This window comes from Danio rerio, chromosome 23 (assembly GCF_052040795.2).
Source record: "Danio rerio strain M-AB ecotype USA chromosome 23, GRCz13ab, whole genome shotgun sequence".
NCBI lineage: Eukaryota > Metazoa > Chordata > Actinopteri > Cypriniformes > Danionidae > Danio > Danio rerio.
In genome coordinates, this window is record NC_141043.1 from 42,025,001 (window position 1) to 42,037,472 (window position 12,472).

Here is a 12,472-nt window from a genome sequence, read left to right on the forward strand (position 1 = left end):
TTAAACTCACCCGCCCGGGGAATTGGGCAGAGTCTGCGATTAAATTACTTCTCCGGCACCTCGGCCCCTCACCTCAAGAGCTGCCACTGTGCTCGGGTTCATGGGACAGGGTGAAGACCCCCTTTATCTGCTCAGCCCTGACCCCTCATGTTCACTTGTGTGGGCTAACTATTATATTTTGGCCAGCATCACTTTTATTGCTCATTTAGGGTTAGTGGTTTTACATTGGGAAATGTGTTTTAAAAATCTGCACTGTAAAAATATCTGTTAATTATCAAGTTCTGTATTTTGGGATGGGCTGCATGGTGGCACAGTGGGTAGCACATTCGCCTCACAGCAAAAAGGTCACTGGTTTGAGCCTCAGCTGGGTCAGTAGGCATTTCTGTGTGGAGTTTGCATGTTCTCCCCGTGTTGGCGTGGGTTTCCTTAGGGTGCTCCGGTTTCCCCCACAAGTCAAGTATAGGTGAATTGGGTAAGCTAAATTGTCTGTAGTGTATGTGTGTAAATGAGTGTGTATGGATTGCAGCTGGAAGGGCATCCACTGTGTAAACCATATGCTGGATAAGTTGGTTGTTCATTCCGCTGTGGCGACACCAGATTAATAAAGGGACTAAACTGAAAAGAAAATGAACGTATTTTAGGATTCAGTTTTTTTTCAGTTCACTTATGGTTGTGAGTTGCATTATTGGATCTCTGCTCTGTCAACTTTTAATGTAAAAAAATTAAACTGTGTAAATAAAAAAATTGATTTATTGACATTTTAGTTTTTTTTTTTTTATTAGAATATGCAAAAATCATACAAATACAAGAAAACATCAACAGATAACAAATACAAAGCAACAAAACAAAAACAAAACAAAAACATCAACAATATAGTCAGGTACTGGTATGTGCGTGAGTGTGTGCGTGTGAGTGTGTGTATGCATGTAAAGGTAACTTGGTGGAGAGGTCAGAGTACATACATTAGGAACAATAACAGTCAATAAATGAAGCAAGTGTCACAGATATAGATAAAACATATAGAAAGAAACCAGTCAGAGGTAGGGAGTAACAACAATGCTTATTAATGTATGATAGTAAATATGAGAATAAAAAGAGAGAAAGGACAACAGTAATAACTGACAACAATAATAATAAATCACAAGTGCTACACCAACTACTACTACAGAAAGTTACTTATATAGCAACTACTACTGCTTCTACTACAGCCACAACCATGACTACTACTACTAAAGTGTCTACTAATACTGATACTACTACAACGACTACCACTACTGATACTACTATAGCGTTTGCTACAACTAATAAAACAACGTCTACTGCGACTACTACTACTACTACTTCTACTACTACTACTACAACCACTTCTACTACATCTACATCAACAACATCTACTACTGATATTAATACACCAAAAACGACTACTACTACTACTATTGTAACAACCACACCATTACTACTTCTGCTACTACTATACCAATGACATCTACTACTACATGAACTACAACTTCTATAATCTCCGTAACAATTACTCAATAACAAACAATACTATTACAATGACTACTACTTCAACTACTACTATTACTACTACTACTACAACTACTACCGTTACAACATTTTACATTTTACATTTTAGTAGTTTGAAATTTTGCAACACTTTCTCACGGCAATTCGTAACTTTTTTGATTTATAATTTGTATGAATTCGTATGATCTAATTTGTGCCATTTAGTACGATTTGCTCATCACCCAAAGGCGGTTGGGGTTAGGGGTGGAGTTGGGTGCCACGCCTCATTTTTAAAATCGTACATTTTTGTACGATTGTACGACTGAACTCGATTTAGCCACTAAACTGACAAAATGTAAAATACCTACGTTTCCTCGTGAGATCAGGCTGGATATTGATATTGATGTAAGACATAATACTGAGATAATTTAATCTGTTAAATGACAGAAAAAATATACTGATAGTGTATTACTAGGTTTTTGTACGGCGATTTAAAACACCAGCCCAGGCAATACACTGCCAACAATTTCCTTTGGAATCTACAGTAAGTCACTGTGAATCAACTGCAGCAAAAATACTGTATTTACATGCACAGCACCATTTATCTCGCTGTGTATGTAGAGAACTGTATGTATACATTTACTGTAAAATATTCAGTAATTATCATAATGCAACTTTAAAATACAGTAACATACCGCATAACTGTCCTACAGTAAAATACGGTTCATATTAAATTTAAATATTGTATGATTTACAGAAATCATTAACGATGTATATCACATCAAACTTTTAAAAATGCAACCCAGGCTCATTCTGAAAACGTACCCCTATATACATTTCTGGAAAGCGCCAAATACGTCCCTAGAGGTATGTTTTTTTTATTTTTTTTTGCAGTTTATCTCGCATAAATCCACCAGAGGCCGCTGTTGACTGACTGACTGATCGACTGACCCACCCTCCTCTTTTCCTGAACCCAGCCAATAGTGTTTTTTTAAAGCACTGATTGACCAGCAGAAAAGCCGTCCACATGGAGGTAAGCCTTCATTTATTTTAAAGGCGAAATGCGTTCCTATGGCTGCATATTTCGCAATCTACAGAAATGTACTGTATATCAGGCTACTTTTTCAGAATGAGCCTATATTGTAAAAATGTCAGTAAAAGCCACTTTTACAAACTTTACAACATCTAAAGTTGTTGGTAGGATTAATCATCCCATAATGGAATGCAATGTCTATTTATATAGTGCATTTATTGTGTATGGCCATACACCCAAAGCGCTTCACAATTACATCTCTCCACAACACCACCAGTGTGCAGGATCCACTTGGATGATGCGACGACAGCCACGGGACATTGGCGCCAGTGCGCTTAACACACACCAGCTATTAATGGAGTGGAGAGACATTGATAGAGCCAATTCAGTGGATAGGGATGTTTTTGGGAGGCCACGATGGGTAAGGGCCAATGGAGGGTGATCAGGAGAGTCAGGACCTCGCTTTAATGTCTCATCTGAAAGATGGCGCTCACTGACAGTATAGTATTCCCTTCACTATACTGGGGCATTAGGACTCACTCAGACCACAGGTGAGTGCCCCCTGCTGGCCACACAAACACCACTTCTAACAGCAGCCTAGTTTTCCCGTGTGGTTTTCCATTCAGGTACTGATCGGGCACAAACCTGCTTAACATCAGTGAGTAAATGATCTTGGGCTGCAGGCTGATATGGCTGTGGCTATAATGAAATTTCAAATGCATAAATAAAAACCCCCATGAATCACAAAATCTTAATGTATAGATATTTTTAACAGTTCATTTATTTTATGGGCGAAGCAGTGGTGCAGTAGGTAGCGCTGTCGCCTCACATCAAGAAGGTCGCTGGGTCGCTAGTTCGAGCCTTGGCTCAGTTGGTGTTTCTGTGTGGAGTTTGCATGTTCTCCCTGTGTTCGCATGGGTTTCCCCTGGGTGCTCCGGTTTCCCCCACAGCCCAAAGACATGAGGTACAGGTGAATGGGTAGGCTAAATTGTCCGTAGTGTATGTGTGTGTGTGTGTGAATGAGTGTTTGTGGATGTTTCCCAGAGATGGGTTGCGGCTGGAAGGGCATATGCTGTGTAAAAACTTGCTGGATAAGTTGGTGGTTCATTTCGCTGTGGCGACCCCGGATTAATAAAGGGACTAAGCCGACAAGAAAATGAATGAATGAATGATTTGATCAAATATACAGTAAAAACAATTAAAAAATACTGTCAAATTGTAAGCAACTGTGTTCTATTTCAATATACTTTTAGATGTAATTTATTTCTGACGCAAACCTAATTTTGGTGTCGCCATTGTCACAAGATCTTTCATAAATCATTTTAATAATTTGAATTGATGCTCAAGTAACATTTATTATTATGATCAATGTTGCTAATAGTTGTGCTACTTTACGTTTTTGTGAAACTCTTGATGCGCCTACTCTAAGTGTTCATTTTCTTTTCATATAAAAAGTTTCACTTGCCTCAATACCTACGGAACGACTAACATTTAACAAGCGGAGATACTGTTTCATTTTTGCGGCGTTAAAATCCAGTCATATTAACTTTATATTTGAGAAATATCACCACACCTGAGCGCTCGCTAAATCAGTTTCAAGCATGTATGTCTCAACTACTGTCAAAGCGCAGACGCTTACAGTGTGCTTTTCACGCGCAAGGTGTCTCTTAATTTGAAAATGATGAATCTCTGGTATAAAAGAGGAAAGTGGAGCAAAATATTGAAAGCTCAAATAACCTTTTTATCACTTTTATAACTTCCATAACTTTACATATTAACTGTTTTTCGAAGCTAGCTCATTTTTAGGAGCCCGCTTCGATGGCAAATCACTTTCTTTTAGGATGCGCCTAAAGCTCGTAAATTGATATCAGAGAAAGACTTGTGTGATAAAACATAATAAATGGCAAAAACTCTTAGAGCTGGAGATTTCACACGGAAATGGAGGATTAACACTTTTAGCACAGGCAGGTAGGGGGGCTACAATCATGCTGACTGAATTGGAAAGCTATGCTAGGCGGATAATGGTTTCAAACTTTAGCCTTGCCTTCCACAAAAACTGACCCTTACTGTACAGTATATGATTTGAAGCACTCTGAATGCACTACCTGACAAAAGTCTTGTCGTCGATCCCAGGTGTAAGAGCAACAAATAATAGATTGACTTCTAGTTGATCATTTGGAAAACTGGCAGAAGGTAGATTTATCCAGTGAATCGTCAGATGAACTGCATCCCAATCATCACAAATACTGCACAAGCATTATTTTAGCCCGCATAGACCCAAGATTCACACAGAAATCAGTCAAGTTTGGCAAAGAAAAAATCATGGTTTGGGGTTACATTCTTTATGGGGGTGTTGCAGAGTGACAACATCAACAGCCTGAGGTACAAACCACAGGAGAGGGCAAATTCTTCAGCAGGATAGCGCTCCTTTTATACTTTATATTCTATACTGTATATTATTTCTGTTAAGTGACAAGACTTTTGTCTAAGCAAAGTCAGACCTTACTGTCCTAATTAAATAATTAAAAATTAAGGCATGATCATATTTTATTTTAGCCAAATAAGCTTAATCTAGAGGCCTTTGCCTTTCACCTGAGCCACTTCTGATACCAAATGATCAACTAGAAGTCAACTTATTATTTTTTGTTCCTAAAACTTGGATAGGCAACAAGACTTTTGTCAGGTAGTGTAGACAGCAATTAAAATAATGCTACCACTCACTTAACATAATGATTCATTTGACTTAATAAATTTGCTTGAGGGAAGTGTTTACAAACAATTTAAATTGGTTGAATTTAAACAAACAAATTAAGTTGAACATTACTAAATATTATTTTTTTTTTTTTTATTCAGCCCATGTTACCAATCAGTTAGCCTTAAAAAAAATTGTAAATCCAATTAATATTTTTTTAGAGCTTGCTATTCTAAAATAATAATAGCATCACCCTGATTTTCCTCAAAAACACTATATATTCTGTTTGTAATAAGAATTTTTTTGTTAGCTTTTTGATTATTTCAGAAAATACACATTGTGACAAACAAAAAGTGCATGATTGTATGATTGTTAGGCCTTTTTTCCATCACGATCTTCAAAAATATACAGTGGAAGTCAGAATTATTAGCCCCCCTTTTAATATTTTTTTCTTTTTTAAATATTTCCCAAATGATGTTTAACAGAGCAAGGGAATTTTCACAGTATGTCTGATAATATTTCTTCTTCTGGAAAAAGTCTTATATGTTTTTATTTCAGCAAGAATAACAGCAGTTTTTAATTTTTTTTAAACACCATTTTAAGGTAAAAATTATAAGCCCTTTTAAACTATATATTTTTTTGATCGTCCGAACAAACCATCATTATACAATAACTTGCCTAATTGCCCTAACCTGCCTAGTTAACCAAATTAACCTAGTTGTGCCTTTCAATGTCTCTTTAAGCTGTATAGAACTGTCTAGAAAAACATCTAGTCAAATATTATGTACTGTCATCATGGCAAAGATAAAATAAATCAGTTATTAGAAATAAGTTATTAAAACTATTATGTTTAGAAATGTGTTGAAAAAATCTTCTCTCTGTTAAACAGAAATTGGGGGAAAAAAAGAAACAGAGGGGCTAATAATTCATGGTGGCTAATAATTCTGACTTCAGCTGTATATATAGAACTACTGTACCTGAATTACTAGAATGGCCATAGAGGTCATTCCCAGACAAGCCGAGAGACATAGTCCCTACAGTGTGTCCTGGGTCATCCCTGAGGCCCCTTTCTGGTGGGACATGCCAGGAACACCTCCCGCATCCAGGAGGCATCCGAAAGAGATGCCTGAGCCACCTTAGCTGACTTCTCTCGATGTGGAGGAGCAGCAGCTCTACTCCGAGCTTCTTCCAGGGTGAAAGAGCTCCTCACTCTAGCTATAAGGGTGCGCCCTCCCAACATGCGAAGGAAACTCATTTGTATCCAAGATCTCATCTTTTCGGTCATGACCCAAAGCTCATGACCATAGGTGAGAGTAGGAACATAGACTGACCGGTAACTCGAGAGCGCTGCCTTTCGGCTCAGCTCCTTCTTTACCACAACGAACCAATACATTGACCGCATTACTGCTGCCGCTGCACCAATCCGCCTATCAATCTCTCCATCCTTTCCTCACTCGTCAACAATCCCAAGATACTTGAGCTCCTCCACCCGGGGTAAGGACTTTCCTCCAACCTGGACATGGCAAACCACCTTTTTCCATCACCTGCAAGGTGAGCCGTAAGGGAACGGTGCATTGTGAAACAGGCAGTGGTCGAAGGTTAGCACCACGACAACCTGATCGTCGGTAACAGAAACTGGCTCTTGGGACAAACTCCAATAGTGCGTTCCAAATGATATACTACTGTGCACTTCGGAGTAAACACAATCATGAGCACAATCATAAATATTCATTCATTTTCTTTTCAGCTTAGTCCCTTAATTAATCCGGTGTTGCCACAGCGGAATAAACCACCAACTTGTCCAGTATATGTTTTACGCAGTAGATGCCCTTCCAGCCGCAACCCATCACCGGGAAACACCCATACACTTCCATTCACACACATACACTAGCTTATCCAATTCACCTACACCACATGTCTTTGGACTGTGGGGGAAACCGAAGCACCAGGAGAAAACCCACGCAAACACGGAGAGAACAACTCCACACAGAAATGCCAACTGACCCAGCCGAGACTAGAGCCAGTGGCCTTTCTTGCTGTAAGGCGAGAGCGCTACCCACTGCGCCACCGTGCAGCCACAATCATAGATAAAAACAGGTTATTCTATTTCCAAAAACACCAAAAATAGGTATGATCTTATATTTATATCTTCTAATATCTATTTACGATGTGCATTCCCAAAGGAATGAAGCTAAGTATGGAGATGTTACATCTACAACGCTACACAATCCCATCATCCTTTGTATAAAATAAACATCCCACTCACCTGCAGGTACTAATCCACAGCAAAAAACTGAGCATTGACCTTCCACAACACTGTCATTGTGCTCTGAGTGTGTGTGTGTGTGTGTGTGTGTGTGTATTTGAGCACCTCCTAAGCATCTCTGTAAGGCCTGATATAATGAGACGACATGCCACCGAAACTGACAGCACAAAAAACCAGCAGTCAATTGTTCTCCAAACACGGCGAAAGCGCCTAAATAAAAATGTCACATTCTGACTCGCCTCCATGCAAATTAATGGCTTGGTGGGCCATAAAACAGACGTTACGTGAAATCAAATCATCTCTATAGACATAAAAACGCTCTGATCAAGTGCTCATTTCTTCTCCTTTTCGAGTGCGCTCAAACAGCTCGACTCCCTCTTCAATTACTTTGTGTGTCAACAGACAGCTCGCGGCACCGAGGCCACGCCGCCGAGACGTCTGTTTTCTTACTTAATGACAACTGATAGCTGGAGTCAGGCAGGTTATGAGTTTCAATTTGGGTTTGGCAATAATAACAATTACAGCCCTCAATATCTCTATCATTACAGAGTGGCTGTTGCAATATAGCACGCTGTTCTGTCGAGAGCGAGTCCTTCATATGCTGTTTCGCAGCTAGAGCCGCATAATCAAACAGACACACCGTCGCATGCACGCGCTGCTGTAGTCGTTTGCTTCGTGGAAATGAACGACGGCTATTAGTTAGTGACCTACGGATTACACTTGAACTCGATATGAACTGGAAGTCGACGGTAAATCCAAAATTGGCCCTATTTAGTTTCTTAATAGTCATTTTTGGGGTCTAATTTGCTTTGTAAAAATGCTGGGTTCCACACGATTCCTTCATGTCGTCCCAACACAGTTCTATCAAATTAACCTAATCGTTTTTACAAATGCAAGTGGATTAAACATAAAACAGTTAAGTTGTTCCTAAACAACAAAAACGTTAGACTTGTGTTGGTAAATACAGTGCTCAGCATAACTAAGTACACCCCCTTTTGAAAATGAATATTTTTATCCATTTCTCAGTGAATATAGGCAATATACAGTTGAAATCATAATTATTAACCACCCTGAATTATTAGCCCCCTGTTTATTTTTTTCCCAATTTCTGTTTATTGGAGGGAAGATTTTTTTCAGCACATTTCTAATCATAATAGTTTAATAACTCATTTCTAATAACTGATTTATTTTCTCTTTGCCATGATGACAGTATATGATATTTTACTAGATATTTTCCAAGACACTTCTATACAACTTAGTGACATTTAAAGGCTTAACTAGGTTAATTAGGTTAACTAGGCAGGTTAGGATAATTAGGCAAGTTATTGTATAACGATGGTTTATTATGTAGACTATTGAAAAAATATATAGCTTAAAAGGGCTAATATTTAAATTAAAAACTGCTTTTATTCTGGTCAAAATAAAACAAATAAGACTTTCTCCAGAAGAAAAAATATTATCAGACATACTGTGAAAATGTCCTTGCTCTGTTAAACATAATTTGGGAAATATTTACAAAAGAAAAAAAGGTGGGCTAATAATTGTGACTTCAACTGTATTTGGTGCATTTGAACAACATTTATTTAGATTATAATATTTATTAAACAAATATATTTATAAAAATATATATATTTTAGTCACCAAACATGTTTTTAACTGAAAGATAATACAATTAAACTCAAGCAAAATATTGCAAAAATAAATAAATACAACATTTCAACTAAATTTTTCCATTTTTTTTGCTTCTCTTGATTTTTTCTCTTTTTTTATTTGTATTTAATAATTTTTCTATAACATAAATTTGACTGTGCTAGTTTTTGGACCGTTATTGTAAGCTATTTTGTTAGATAAGCTCCAGATTTGGCTTCAGAACTGACTAATATAATGCATATGCACAAATATAATATTAGCTGCCTGTTAAAAATATTCATTCTAAAGATGGGGTTAAGGGCTGTACTTATATTTGCTGAGCACTATAAGGAGTTTGAACAAGCAGCAAAAGAGTAATTCCATGCAAATGTCAACCCTGCCATGAAAGAAATGATGTTTTCACTGAAAAAGCAAAAACTTTTTTCGCTAAAAACATTTGTGTGTGTGTGTGTGTGTGTGTGTGTGTGTGTGTGTGTGTGTGTGTGGGGGCGGGGGGGGGGGGGGGGGGGGGGCATGTATTTAAAAATACTCAAAAATGTGTGTGTCAAAGTTTTTAAACAATTATATTTGATTTACCAAAATCACACAAGTGCCGATTTCACATCTGTCACATCCATAACCCATAGTGTCAAATCCATAACAAAGCTTTTTCCTCAATAATAATAATAATAATAATAATAATAATAATTCCTTACATTTATACAGTGCTTTTCTGCACACTCACATTTTTGGAGGGAATCTCATCATCCACCACCAGTGTGCAGCATCCACTAGGATGACGCGACGGCACCCATATTGCACCAGACCGCACAGCACAAACCAGCTGATTGGTGGAGAGGAGACATGGAGTGATAAAGCCAATTATGATATGGAAATGGTTAGGAGGCCATGATGGACAGAGGCCGTTGGCAAATTTGACCAGGATGCCAGGGTTAAACCCCTACTCTTTTCGAAAGACACTCTGGGATTTTTAATGACCACAGATAGTGGAGACCTCGGTTTAACGTCTCGTCCGAAAGACGGAATAACTCAATCATTTTTATTATCTAGAGAGCCAACTCTTATCCCTTTGATTAGCATTGTTTCTTTTGGGTTGTGCAGTTTAATTCCCAGAATTTCTATGCAGACTTTTTTGGTCAAATCCAAAACAGATGTTTATTCTCCTCATTCAAAATATAAAAAATGTTTACAGATTGATATTTTTCAGATCCCATAACTCTGTGGTTAGTTGTTTTGAAAAATATAAACCGATGTTTTAAAATAATGTTAACATACACTTTCTGACAAAAGTCTTGGGGCCTATCCAAGTTTTAGGAACAACAAATAATAACTTGACTTCTAGTTGATCATTTGGTATCACCAGTGGCTTATATGAAAGGCAAAGACCTCTAGATTACGCTTATTTTACCAAAATACAATATGATCATGCTTTGATTTTCAATTATTTAATTAGGACCGCAAAGTCTGACTTTGGTTAGACAAGTCTTGTTAATTAACAGAAACAATGTTCAGTATAGAATATAAAGTCATGGTGCAGTGAAAAAATAATGAATATTGTGTCTGACTCCCATGAGCTTGAAGGACTCGATCCATACACCTCTGCATTGACTCAAATAACTTATTAATAAAGTCATCTGGGATGGCAAAGAAAGCGTTCTTGCAGGACTCCCAGAGTTCATCATGATTCTTTGGTTTCATCTTCAATGCCTCCTCCATCTTACGCCAGACATGTTCAATAAGGTTCATGTCTGGTGACTGGGCTGGCCAATCCTAAAGCACCTTGACCTTCTTTGCTTTCAGGAACTTTGACGTGGAGGCTGAAGTATGAGAAGGAGCGCTATCCTGCTGAAGAATTTTCCCTCTCCTGTGGTTTGTAATGTAATGGGCAGCACAAATGTCTTGATACCTCAGGCTGTTGATGTTGCCATCTACTCAGCAGATCTCTCGCACCCCCCCACACTGAATGTAATCCCACACCATGATTTTTCCTTTATCAAACTTGACTGATTTCTGTGAGAATCTTGGGTCCATGCGGGTTCCAACAGGTCAAGGGTCAGTATTTGTGATGATTGAGATGCAGTTCAGCCTTTTCCTATGTTTTTTTTTGTAATGACATGCTACATTACAGCACAGCAGCTGACTGCATAATTACACATTGCTCTAGCCATAAATATCACTTTTGCGAGGCTGATTAAATACTATCTTTTTCAATTTCTTCCCAACAGTGTCATTTGTATCACTGCTGAGTTCTGTTTAATTTGTAGTCTTTTAATGATAATATAAAATCATAATGAAGCGATTATGTGATAGAGCCCTCTTCTACATATAAAAGGGTAATATGATATACTAGAAATATTACTAACAAAGACATTAATACAATTAAATTTGTAATTATAACAATATTATTTTGAATATACATTAATTTACTTCATATTATCATTGATAATATTACTTGTTGAAAATATAATAGGATAAAATAATGATTTATAATTTTAAAAAAATTGCATTTAAAATGTATTAAATACCTATATATAAAAAAAAAATCATTTCACATCAAAAAAATTATCGGGTATTCATTTCACATCAAGACCTCATTAGGTATTCATTTTGTTTTGCCTGTATGTTTTTTGACTCTCAAAGTGTCAGTACCTGCTGATTTATGTTGTTTTAATCAGCAAGAACAGGATTTAAATGAAAAGTCTTCACTCTGTTTGTTTAAAATGAGCTGTAACAACACAATTCTTGTATTTTCTTGACAGTATATGTATTTGTTCATACAATTAACTAATTTAATCTAATCCACCACATAAAAAAAAAATGTCAGAATAATTGGCGGTACAATCCCCTGTGGTGACCCACTGAAAAATTAGTAATTAAGCTGTAGGATAGTGAGTGAGTGATTAATATAATTTAGGCATTGTTCTTGTAATTTTTAATTTAACTTAGAGCCTAACTCTAAATCTGGCCATTGTTTTGTAGAAAAGTTTACTTACACTTACTAGTTATTCAGTTACTGTTTGTTTATTATTATTTAAGTTTTTATTGCAGAGAGATACAATTTACAGCATCAGTAAAAGTATGTCACTTTTACAGCTTTTACCAACCCGGGCTCATTGTGGAAACGTAGCCCCGCGGACGTTTCTGCGGGCCGCGAGATATGTCCTAGGAGGTACGTATTCGAGAGGTTTTTGTTTTCGCGGATCCGCGAGAGGCCGCTGTGCGCGCTTTTTTGTGTCTCGGGCGACTCTCTGGAGCACGCGCCGTTCACGCCCGCACTGTTCTTGCGCAAAAAGCCGTTGGATCGGCCGACGCGGCCGCCCTCCTC

General features: G+C 37.6%; 1 protein-coding gene and 1 long non-coding RNA gene across 3 annotated transcripts in view; one reads left to right on the forward strand and one right to left on the reverse strand.

The window, feature by feature from the left end:
* LOC147831357 (uncharacterized) overlaps positions 1-12,472 on the reverse strand; it is a 148,438-nt gene that overhangs the window by 36,527 nt on the left and 99,439 nt on the right. The window lies entirely within an intron of this gene.
* LOC147831358 (uncharacterized) overlaps positions 1-12,472 on the forward strand; it is a 36,465-nt gene that overhangs the window by 8,764 nt on the left and 15,229 nt on the right. The window contains exon 3 of the long non-coding RNA XR_015524016.1: positions 2,401-2,539. This is a non-coding gene — a long non-coding RNA (uncharacterized LOC147831358). The remainder of the gene's footprint in view (positions 1-2,400; positions 2,540-12,472) is intronic.